Source organism: Phocoena sinus, chromosome 8 (genome assembly GCF_008692025.1).
Source record: "Phocoena sinus isolate mPhoSin1 chromosome 8, mPhoSin1.pri, whole genome shotgun sequence".
In the NCBI taxonomy this organism is placed as follows: Eukaryota; Metazoa; Chordata; class Mammalia; order Artiodactyla; family Phocoenidae; genus Phocoena; species Phocoena sinus.
This window is the reverse complement of record NC_045770.1, coordinates 95,773,707-95,786,203: the sequence shown is the minus strand read 5'-3', so window position 1 is coordinate 95,786,203 and position 12,497 is coordinate 95,773,707.

Here is a 12,497-nt window from a genome sequence, read left to right as displayed (position 1 = left end):
TTGCAATTGAGAATGAAGAGGTGCAATGCTTAACACAATGGAAGATGTGCTAACGGTGGACTTGCTGGTATAGGACAGTGGATGGGTCCACGGGGGAGATCCTTTTCGAAAGCAGCTTCTACCAAGTGACATATAGAGCCTATGATTTTCGTCAATCTCCTTCCCTCACTGGGCTATGACCTGGTGTCACAGGGCAATTCACTTGACCTCTCTGAACTTCAGTATCCTTCTAGGAAAAATGATGGTATCACCTCTGTAGTGTAAGTGCCTGACAGTTAGGTTTTTTTGGATTGTAATGTAAGTGCTTGACATTAAGCTTTCGGTGGCAGAGACATCCATTTCAAAGACCTCGACTCGAATAAGCACATTGCCAGCTACACAGCTAGATAGATACAGAGCCAGGCTGCCCACCGATGAAGTTCTCCTTTGGAAAATCCCCGGGTGACCCAGATGATTGATTGCTGAAGTGACCCTGCTTTTGCCCTTCCCACGTTAATTCCTGTTCTTATGTTTTCAAGTCACCAATAAAGAGTGAACCTGCAAAACCCATCCTCAACCCCGACTCCTCTTTCTCTCTCTCTCCCTCCCTGTCTCTCTCATTCTTCCTGTGACCTCGCTGAGTGGCCCCGGGTGTGCCGTGTATCCCGCAGGGCTTGTGAGTAATAAACCTTGGGGGTTTTTTTGAAGTTCCCTGATGGTGGTTTCTGAGCTGAGCTACATCTTACAATCATAATAAGAACCACAAGGACCCATCCAGCCACAGCACTGGCTCCAGTTGGGGCAATGTCTGTGGGCCTCCCTACAAGTAGTCCGGGCCCAGGTGAGGGCCCTCAGGCATTTCTAGCCGATAGCATCACTTCATGATGGGTCAAGACTGTGCACACTTCTTAAAAAGTGAAACTTTCCATATGACCCAGCAATTGCATTCCATCCAAGAGAAATGAAAACGTAGGTCACACAAAGATCTGTACATGAGCGTTCTTGGCAGCATTATTCATTATTCATAAGAGCCAAAAATACACGTCTATCAATTCGTGGATGGATAAACAGAATGTGGCCTACCCATACGATGGAATACGATTCAGCCTTAGAAAGAAACAAACTACTGATATGTGCGAGAACAGAGATGAACCTCAAAACCATTATGCTGGGCTTCCCTGGTGGCGCGGTGGTTGGGAGTCCGCCTGCCAATGCAGTGGACAGGGGTTCGTGCCCCGGTCCGGGAAGATCCCACATGCCGCGGAGCGGCTGGGCCGCTGAGCCTGCGCGTCCGGAGCCTGTGCTCCGCAGCGGGAGAGGCCACAACAGTGAGAGGCCCACGTACCTCAAAAAAAAAAAAAAAAAAAAAAAAAAAACCATTATGCTATTTGAAAGAAACCAAACGTGAGAGACCACATATTGTGTGATTCTATTTATAAAGAATGTCTAGGAAAAGCCAATCTATAGAGGCAGAAAGTAGGCCTCGGGCAGGGAGGGGGTAGAACAGGGATTAACATAAAATGGGTTCGAGGGATTTTGGGGGGTGATGAAAATGTTCTAAAACTTTGGTAAGTTTACTAAAAATCATAGCATTGGAAACTTGAATTGGGCAGATTTTAGAATGTGTAAAATATTCCTCCATAAAGTTGTGAAAAATCACCTTCTGCACCCAGTGGGGGTGAAACTCACATGCGATGAAGCAGGAGGGTGTCCAGGCCGTCCTAGGCCCATCCCAGGGGCTTCGTAAATGTCAATTCTGCATTTTTCTTTCTTTATAGCTGTGGTTGACTCAGGACATTTTCAATGACTGGGGCAGGACACCTTGTGATTTCTGGTTTCCATCCAAGCCATTACCTTAAGGACACTCGGCCTCACGCCTCCAGGCTCTGCTGGCCTCTCGGCCCCTCAGTCCTTCCCCTTTGATGTCCTTAGCCCTGCTCTTCCTACCTCCTTCCTTGCCCATTGTGACAGCCTCCGGCCAGGCCTCCCTCTTGCCACAGGGTTCTCATTAGTCTGATGCAAGCCGCCAGGCCGCTCTTCAAGAGCCCTGTGCTCACAGACCTTCACTGGCTCCCTAGTGCCTGAAGCAGAAATCCGAAGCCATCGGTCTGCAGTTGGTTTCCTCCCACTCTCTGATTTCACTTCTTCTGCTGCACCTTCAAACGACTTTCTTCCTGGCCTGGAACTGGCTCCCTGTGTTACCCCTCTGCTCCTTCTCCTGGGCCATTCCTCCTGCCTTCCCGCTGCCCAGGTCCCGACGACCACACCCCCCCCTCCCCTGAGCACTGGACACCAGCCACACTCAACTGGGAGGAGGAAGAAGGTTTGGAGCCAGGCAGACCCAGCTGATTCTAGACCTGGCTCTGCTACCCGGCAGCCAAGATGCCTAAATGTCCTGAACCTCCACTCCCTCATCTTGTGAAATGGGTCTGGTGTTAATATACAACATATAGAGCTGGTTAGTGTCTTTCTTGTCACGAGATTGTGATGTTGGAGAGGGCAGGGATCATGAACTACACAATTTTCTGTCCCTATCCAGAGTGTAGGCTCCTGCGGACCTAGAAAAGTGCCTCGCACAGGGCTGTGTTCAGTGGCTTGTCTGTGAATGAGTGAATATCTTGGCTGATTTTTTTTAGCACCTGGTACGTGTTTGGTAAGTGCCCTTCCCTCCTCCTTGCCTGCCATTCTCCCAACAAGCATTTCACAGGTGTCCACCATGTGCTGGGTATTGGGTGTGGGGTTCATGCTACAGGAGAGGGGCTGTGATGTGGTGTCATTCTACCTTCCTCCGCTCTGTCCTCGCCTTGCCCTGACCTCCTGGCTCTGCTCCCCTCCAGGCCCGCCTCTGGCCCTTGGGACTTGGTCTCCTTGGTGTTAGACTCCTGGCTTTCAAGTGTAGGGACAGATGCATGTAGTAATTCGTTCGTTCATTCATTCATTCAGCTTATATCTCCCAGGGTCCCACTTTGTGTCAGGAAATGCTCCAGGCTGGAGACACAGCAGAGATCAGGACAAATGAACATCCCCGCCTTGATGAACTGTTTTCAGAAACAGACATGGTCATAACTCACAGAATAAGCAAACCATCTTTTGGAGTGTTTGCTGGCAATGAACGCTTCAGAGAAGGCGGTGGTGGTGACAATTTTGAAGAGGGTGTCAGGACAGACCTCACAGAGAAGATGACACTGGAGTAGATGCTTGAAGGAGGAGCCATGCTAATACCTGGAGACAGAGTGTTCCAGGCAGAGGGAAGAACCAGAGCAAAGGCCCTGGGGCAGGAGACTGCCAGGTCAGGGGTGGGGGGAGAGAGGCCAAGGAGGTGACAGAGGTCAGTCAGAGGCCATGTTTAGGACTTGAGCCTTTGTTCTGGGTGGAGGAGAAGCCATCAGGTGTCGTAAACAGTGCAGTGAAGTGATCAGACTTGTCTTTTCAAAGGATTCCCCAGGCTGTCGTGCCGTGGTAATAACAACAGCTAACATTTATCAGGAACTTGCCTTGTTATCAAGGCACAACTCTGAGTCCTTTACCCATTTCAACTCATGTAATCTTCACGACACAACGAGGTGGGTACTATTATCCCCATTTTCAAAGGGGGGCTAAGTGAGGCTCAGAAAAGCAAGTTGCCCAAGTTCACACAGCCTGTAAGTGGCAGAGCTGGGCTGGAACCCAGACCACAGTCCAGCCTTGGCGCTCATGGGCTCACCACTGCTATGCACTGCCTCTTGGGCGTGTAAAGGCATTTAATAGCTGTGCGGCCATGCAAGTTACTTAACCTCTCTGTGTCCTAGAATCCTCATCCATATACCAGCCTTAGAGGTTGGAAAGATAAGGCAAGGTCATGCCGGTAAAATTCTTTGTGCTGTGGGGTAGGATTTCCTGATGAGCCCAGGGCTTCGCTGCCCAGCTTGATCACCACTTCCTCCCTCCCCCTGCTGCCCCCAACTCGCCCTCCTCTTCCCAGCAAGGGGTGAGATGACCCTTGAAGATGGTGTCTTACAGTGGGAACTTAGCCCACTCTTGCCCTTTCCCTGGGCCTCCGGAAAGAGGAGGGGCCTATGTGGTACGGGCCTCCATCTCTCCCGTCTCTGCAGTATCGTGATGGCCCTTGGTAACCTTGGCCTACCCTCCCCACCCACCTGCCCGCATCCCTGCAGCTCTGCCCCAGGACCCCAAGAAAGTAGAGTACCCAGGAAATAAAGACCTGACCAAGCCCTTAGTCTCCACTCAAGTCCCTGCAGCTGGGGAGGCAGCCAGGCCTACTTATGGTCAGAGATGTTTAAACCCTTTGCACATTGGGGCTCCATTGAGAGAGCTGCCTGTAGCGTCGGGTCTATCCTGGCCCGCCCAAGTCCCCCAAGGGCCCGAAGCAGATGGCTCCTCTCAGATTCTAATTATCCACCCGCCCAGAGCCTCAGACAGGCCCTCACTGCGACAGTCATGGTCTGTCTGCCTTACCCTGGAGAGGGAGCAGGGGAAGGAAGGAGGGCGGCCAGCAAGCCCACCCACCCGTGGGCTGGGGGATGTTCCGGAACCCACCCCAAGGAATGTGCTTGTGTTTGGGAAAAGGGGCCCAGCAGCTCTGGAGTTGGTGCTGTTCTAGTCCTGACTCTGCTGATTCCCAAAGAGGTTGTTCTTTGGGTCTCTGTTTGGCTGTCTATGAAATGGGTGTCATATTAATCTATTCCTCTCGGGAGGAAGGAGTCGTTCTGAGAGAAAGGCCTGGGGTGGGGTTGATGGGAAAGAGCATCGCCTGCTGAGCACATCTTTGCATCCCGGCATTGGCCATGCTGGCTTATGACTGCGATTTCCATGTCTGTTTGTTAGTAGCCTGGGGGTTGGAGCTGTGTCTGATTCATCCAGTGTCCCCACTGCCCTGCACACAGCGTAGTATGTAGTCAGTACTCCAGAGCTGGTTGCTGAAATGAATAAATGATGGCAAGAGTTCACCACCGAGTATTTATTTTTCTTTCCTTTTTTTCTGCTGTCAAGGCTATTCTTTGGCAAAATTGAGATTAATGAAGTTTGCCTTAGAGCCCTGCCCATTTTATTCTCATGTCCTTCTTTCTCCTCATTTGGTATCTTCTATCCTCTTCTATCATTAGTCAGCTGTCATGGAGAAAATGATCAGTGTATCTAATTTATACTAAAGTGAAAATGACTGATAGGACTATTTATCATTCTTTAGACTTCTATAACAGACAATCCCTAATCCAAAGGGATGAGACTTAATGGCCAATGACAGGCAGTCCAGTACTCCTTTTCAGCCTCATCTCCTGGTACTCATTTTTGGGCTACTCTCTTTCTCCCCATCTTGTGCATTTCTAGTTCCACCACACGAGCTAGCTCAGTGGCTCACTGGGACTTCAGAGATGATCCTGGCTATCCAATGCAGGGTAGGACAGATGGTCTTCCAGCTTCTGCTTGAAATACCCCAAAACAGAAAGCACAAGCGACAGAGAGCTCACTACCTTTAAGGCAACCCATTCCATTGCTCTGACTAATGCTGAAACTTTTCTTCATTACTTCGTTTTGCCCTTGTCTGGCCTCCAGAGCAAGAGTCAAATGGAATAAGGTTAAGGTTATCTCCTTTTATATAATAGTCTTTCCCTTAAATAAAGACCTCTAGACTTGCTGCTTCCTGAACACGCTCTGAATGCACTTTCCTCCCGCCTGACTTTGCTCTTTTTCTCTCTCTGGGCCCTCTGCCTTCTGAGGTCACTTCCCAATCTGAGGTCATTCCTTGTTCTTGGTCTGTTTCTAGGGCAAATATGATGGACAGCACCTGAGCCCAATGGCCTTGTGATTCTTTTCCAGTGTGAGTTTTCAGAAGTCCTTTGAGGAATGGGTCTGGAAAGTTCTGTCAGCGCTAGTGAAATAACAGTTAATGTTTATTGAATGCTCACTGTATACCAAGTGCTACTAGGAGGAGCTTTTCAAGTATTGCCTAATAACCATGCTAATGCCTTGAAATAGGCGCTATCATTATCCCTACCTATCAGGAAAAACTGAGGCACAGGGATATTTTGTAATGTCCCCAAGGTCAAATAAGTGTAAGTAATGGAGGCAGGATTTGAACCCAGGTTGTCTGATTTCGTAGACCACTCTCCGACCACTGAGATCTGCTAAACATCTGACACGGCTGTCATGCGGGTCTGCACACGTGTGCACGTATACACACACCACACAGCCACCACCTCATACACATACACATACCACACGTACACACACTCCACACACACCATGCCACACATGTACACACACACACACACCACACCACATACCACATACCCTCCATCACACACACACCACACCACACCACACACACACATATAACCACACACCACATACCTGTGCTTACCTCAAGCTTATCTTTCAGTTCCAGATGTTCAAATGTTCTTCCCACCTTTACTGACCTGGTCTCATCCTTCAAGACTCGGCTCAGATGTCACCTCTTCCAGAACGCCCTCCTCCGTGTGCTGCCCCAGAGTCCGCAGAGCAACCACGCTCATGGCACCCACCACCTTAACCCAAAATTAGTTCCTCAAGGGTGGGGAGCCCTGTCTGGTTCTTTTTTATTCCCGAAGACCTATGACAGGGGCTGACGCATCGTGGGTCCTCGATAACTGTTTGTTGAATTTAACTGAACCCACTAGCCATGGAGTGTGGGAAACAGCACGGATCTTCCAAGCCTTTGTTTTCCGGTCTGTAAATCAGGACTAATAATAGCTGCCCTATTCTGCCCTGGGAGGGTCTGGTGATGCTCCTACGTGGGACTGGATGTGGAGGTCTGTTGTAAATCATACAGCCCACGTACGCGTAACAAGTCATGGGGTTGACGGGGATTCTTTATAGCAGGTATGTCACCAAGCACAAGTGCCCTTAGCTCTCCGAGCCTCAGTTTCCTCATCTGTAGCTCTGCCAGCTGCACAAGGGGTTGAGGATCAGAGGGGACGTTATATGGTTGTGAGCCCGCTGATGGAAGAAGGGGCTGTTTTCCATTTACAAATGACTGGAAGGTAACCTGCTGCAGCTTGGACGGAAAAGCTAGCCCCAAGCAGAGGCATTTTGCTCCTTCTTTTTTGAGCTGGCGAAAAACAAAGGATAAAACAGAAAGCGAGACAGAGAAAGAATCCATCCTTTAGTGGTCCCAGCATCCACAAGCAAAGGTGCACGTGCGTGCGCGCACACACACACACACACACACACACACACGCGCGCGCGACAAAGGCTGGGAAATTCTGGAGGATCAAGGAGTTTGCTCCAGGCAGAGAGGTCTCAATGGGGACCTCGTGGCCAGATAGGAGGAACGATGAAGACTTCCGATCTCAAAATTGCCTGGAGTCACAGAACTGAAGTGTCCTGGTCTGTCTGAGCTGGAAGAGACACCCCTGCCCTCAAACGTAGAGAGGCCGGCGAGCTGCTCCCACTGCAACCCGACACATCATCACCACCCTCCTCGGAGCAGTTCCCGGTATTTACTGGGTAGAACAGAATTTCATTTTATATATAGCAAAAGGAATAAGGCACTCTTCTAAGTGCTTTATAAATGTCAGCTCATTTAATTCTTATAACAATCCAGTGAACCCCTGTTATTTTCATCCTCATTTTACAGATGAGGAAACTGAGGCCCAGGGGGGTTGCAGAACTGGTGAGTGACTAAGCTGGGATTCTAACTGAGGTTCCAGAAAAAAGGGTGGCCGGCCGCTCCTAGCACTGAAGGAATGGATGGTCAGGCTGCCAACCCTGCGCGCCGGAGGGAGGGCAGCTGTGCCTTGGAAGCCCTCACCAGGCACGGGGTAGGTTCAGGGCTCAGCGTAGACCCTGTGTAGACATTGCTTCCCAGGCTAGAATGGGGGACCCCATCATGTTATGATTCTGGGACCAGCCAGAGCAATGAAGAGGTTAAAGGTCCTCATGTGAGGTGTCTGTTGCCCAAAACAACTGGACATCTGGACAAGATCAAACAGGCTTGAGGCCCCGAGCTCCTCTCACCACGCTGCCTCCCAAACGCCCAGGGCCCTGACGCACTTGGTTTCCTCCACCAGGATTGGTCTTTCTCCCCCAGTACCTCTATACCTCACCCCTCTGCTCCCTGGACTATTTCCGACACATCATTCCCATCTCAACCTAAACCTTGCTCTGCCCGGAGTGCTTCTCAACCCCCAGACAAAGGTGGCTCTTTGTGTCATAAATTCTGAGTGTTCGGGTTGCCTCTCTTGTAGCTCTTTATTTCACCTGTAATTAAGTGATTCATTGTGCAGCTGTAATTTTTAAAACCGCTTTATTGGCCTGCACATGTTTCAAGTGTAAGACTTGTTACTTTTAGCATATATTTCCGCTTGTTAAACCATCACTGAAATTAAGATAATGAACCTACCTGTCTTCCCTAAAACGTTAGCACATGACCCCCTATGATTCCTCCCTCCCAACCCTTCCCCCATCTCATCAACAATCGATCTGCTTTCTGGTTTGTATTTTCTAGAATTTTCTAGAATAACTGGACGATCCTAGAGTATAGACACATCTTATGCTATAGTGTGTACACTTTCACTCAGCACAATGATTTTGAGATTCATCGGCACTGTCGTGTCTATCAGTGATTCCATTGTATTGCAGTGCAGTATTTCATTTCCGGACATATCACCATTGGTATATGGTGACCATTTGATGGTTACCTGGGTGATTCCAGGTTTTGGCTGTTACAAATAAAACTTCAGTTAAAATTCATGTACAGGTCTTTGTACGAACGTATGTCTTCATTCCTCTTGAGTAAATATCTAGGAGTGGGATGGCTGGATTATATAATAGGTGCAAGTTTCACTTCTTAACTAACTGCCAAGCAGTTTGCCGAGGTGGCTGTACCATCTTACACTCCTGCCAGTGCAAATGAGTCCTAGTTCAGCCACTTCCTCGCCAGGAGTCAGGATGGGCAGTCTTTTTGGTTGTAGCCATTCAAACGGTGTGTGGTGGTATCCCGCTGTGGTTTTAATTTACATTTCCCTAATGATTACTGATGTTGAGCATCTTTTCATTTTAGTTGCCTCTATGCCATGCATATATCCTTGGTGAAGCGTCTGCTCAAAAGTTTTACCCATTATTATTTTCTAAATTGGGTTGTTTTAGTTGTGATTTTAAGGTCTTTCCCTATCATGCGGGTTGAAGGTCTATGGGGGTGGGGGCCATGTCTGCTCTGATCAAGGCTATAGATGAGGCTCCAGGGCCCAGCACAGTGCCAGGGTTACAGTCAGCACTCAATAAATGTTCGATAAATTTTGAGTGAATTTAAATAAATTAGTGAGTGAATGAATGAAAGAAGGGTATTTCTGTGCATGGCTGGGGTGGACCAGATATGCTTGGAGCAAGGTCAGGAACCAGTGAGAGCCTGGGGAGAGGGGACAGGTACGGTTGGCAGAGAAGGGCAGAAGCAGAAGATGAAAGGACAAGATGAGCCAGCAGAGACTGAGTCTGGGTCACTGTGAGGCCTGGCCCTGGACCCTCCAGGGTGGCCAGAAGCTGTTACACTGAGCTAATTCTACCTAAAGTGTCAGGGACTTTCAGGGCCCATTGCAGGTCTCGGCCTCTCCCTCTCCATCACCTCCCTCTCCCAGAAGCCAGAGCCTTGTCCCAAAGGAGTGACGGACTTGCTAATGGAGGAAATTGCAGGCCTGGTGAGAGACTCGTTGGGAGATTTCAGGGCTGCTTCAGTCCCAGCTGTGTGCCCTGCCCAGACTGAACAGTCCCAGCCTTTAAACATGAAATAGTGTTACCTCAAGGGCTGAATTGACCCCATAACCACGAGATTGAAGCCACAGCCAGCTTCCTGCAAGACGAGGCTGGAGCTCACAGGGGGAGCTTTCCAAGAAGTCTCAACACGGAGGTCCCTTTCCTGCCTCTTCACTCCCCCCCCGTCAGGGGCGGTCTCACACATGTGAAGGCATCATGTCTAGACTTTTAGAGTTATTTCCCAATGAGGTTATACATCAGTCATGGGCTGCGGGTAGGTGGCAAGAGCATTAATTAGTTAAATGCAAGCATTTAAAATAAGCCATGAGGGCTTCCCTGGTGGCGCGGTGGTTGAGAGTCCGCCTGCCGATGCAGGGGACATGGGTTCGTGCCCCGGTCCGGGAAGATCCCACATGCTGGGGAGCGGCTGGGCCCTGGGGCTTAGGGCTGGAGCATGAGGTCTTCACTATCTCCTGGCCCCCGCCAGGCACCCCACTGTCCCCTCCCCAAGCCCCAGCTCTGCAGAGGACCCAGGAGGCTTTAGAATAGCAGATTTGTGCTCAGGGACCCTGGGAGAGCTCAGCCCTCTAGCAGCCTGTGTGGCCTCAGTGATCACCCCAACTTCCAGTTACGTACAAGGTGGAAGCAGTGAATCCCATCTTGCTATTGAAGAAATCAAGAGGGAGCTGAATAATTGTGGTGGTCCTTAGCGCAATTTGCCAAATATTTCTGACTCTCCTTTTTCTGAGCACATGTTAGGATTGTACTTCCTGGACTCCTGGACCTCAGAGACCCCCGCAGGTCTCTGAGCTTGAGGAAATAACAAACTAGAGATTTTGCTTCTCAGCAGAATTATAAAATGGACTGTGGGATGGCAGCCAGACAGGAGGCCAGGAGGGATGAGGGGAGACGATACTACCCACTGAGAAGGAAATAAAGAGGGAGAGCACATCAGAGTCAGGGGAGGAGCGCGGGTGACCTGCGGTGGGCAGGAGACCCCTGGTTTCTCTTTGTAGCTGGGGGACCGCAGCCCACTAGATGAGGCAGACAGTGAAAGGAGCAGGCAGCAAGGAGGTCTGGTGGCAAGAGGAAGAAAGAGGGTACCTGGGTACGAAAACCAGGGGATCTTGCCGCGGGGCCTGCAGGGGTGGAGGATGCAAGGCCGTGTAACCCTCCTCCCCTGCTTCATGTTCCACAGAGGGGGAAGAAGGAGCATCGAAGGTCAGCTCTGCAGATACAAACCCCAGAGAAAGGTTTTCAGGTCTGACAAATACAGTCATAGATAAACACGGCAAATCCTTCTTGATCCACAAATGGATCGGAACTGGGAACAGGTGAGCATGAGGATATAGAAATAGCACTAGCTCGAGTCTCCGTTCTGCCTCTTATGAGCGCAGGACCTATCAATTAGCATCTCTGGGTCTCAGTTTTCTCACTTGCAAAATAGGGACGGTAATGCCCACCTCACAGGGCTGCTGGGAGGCATGATGGTTAATTATATGTGTCTATTTGGTTAGGTTGTGGTATCGATATTTGGTCAAACACCAGTCTAGACATTGCTGTGAAGGTATTTTTTAAAGATGAGGTTAACATTTAAATCAGCGGACTTTGAGTAAAGCAGGTTCCCTCCATAATGTGGGTGGGCCTCATCAAATCAGTTGAAAGCCTTAATAGAAAAAGGCCGACCTCCCCCAAGGAAGAGGGAATTCTGTCAGCAGACTGCTTTTGGACTTGAGCTGCAACAGCAGCTCTTCCCTAGATCCCTGGGTCTCTAGCTTACCATTCTATGCTTCAGATTTGGGGCTTACCAGCCTCCACAATCATGTGAGCCAATTCCTTAAAATTGATTCTCTCCCCCGCCACCACCCCACACACATTCTATTGGTTCTGTTTCTCTGAAGAACCCTAATACAGGAGGATTAAATGATGAAAATATAATGGCTGATGCCAGACACAAAGAGTGTACACTGTGATTCCTTTTATATAAAATTATAGAAAAGGCAAATCTAATCTATAATGACTGAAAGTAGATCTGTGATAACCCAGGGCTGGGGTTGGGAAAATAGACTGCAAATGGGCACAGGCAAATCTGGGGGATGATGGAATGAGATGTGAGTATATATATTTGTTAAAACTCATTGAATCGTATTATTAAAAATGGGTGTAATTGGTCCTGGGACAACTGGATACCCACATGCAAAAGAATAAAGTTGGATCTTTCCCTCATGTTATACACAAAAATTAGCTCAAAATGAATCGTAAGCCTAAATATAATAGCTAAAACTGTAAAACTCATGGAAGAAAATAGAGGAGTGCATCTTTGTGACCTTGGGGTGGGCAAAGCCTTATTAGGTGTGAAAACTGCAGCACAAATGACAAAAGAAAAAATAATAGGACATTTTCAAAATTAAAAACTCAGAAGAATGCTATCAAGAAGGTGAAAGGACAACCAACAGAATGGGAGAAAGTGTTTGCAAACCATATATCTGATAAGGGACTTGTACCTCGACTATGTAAAGAACTACTACAAATTAATAATGAAAAGACAAATAATCCAATTAAAAATGGGCAAAGGATCTCAACAGACATTTTCCCAAAGATAGACAAATGGCCAATAAGCACATGGAAAGATACCTAACATCATTAACCATGGGATTAGGGAAATGAAAATCAAAAACACAATCAGATACCACTTCATATTCTCTAGGATGAGTATAATTTAAAAGACTCATAATAATAAATGTTGGTGAGGATGTGGAGTAATTGGAGCCTTCATCCATTTCTGTTGGGACTGT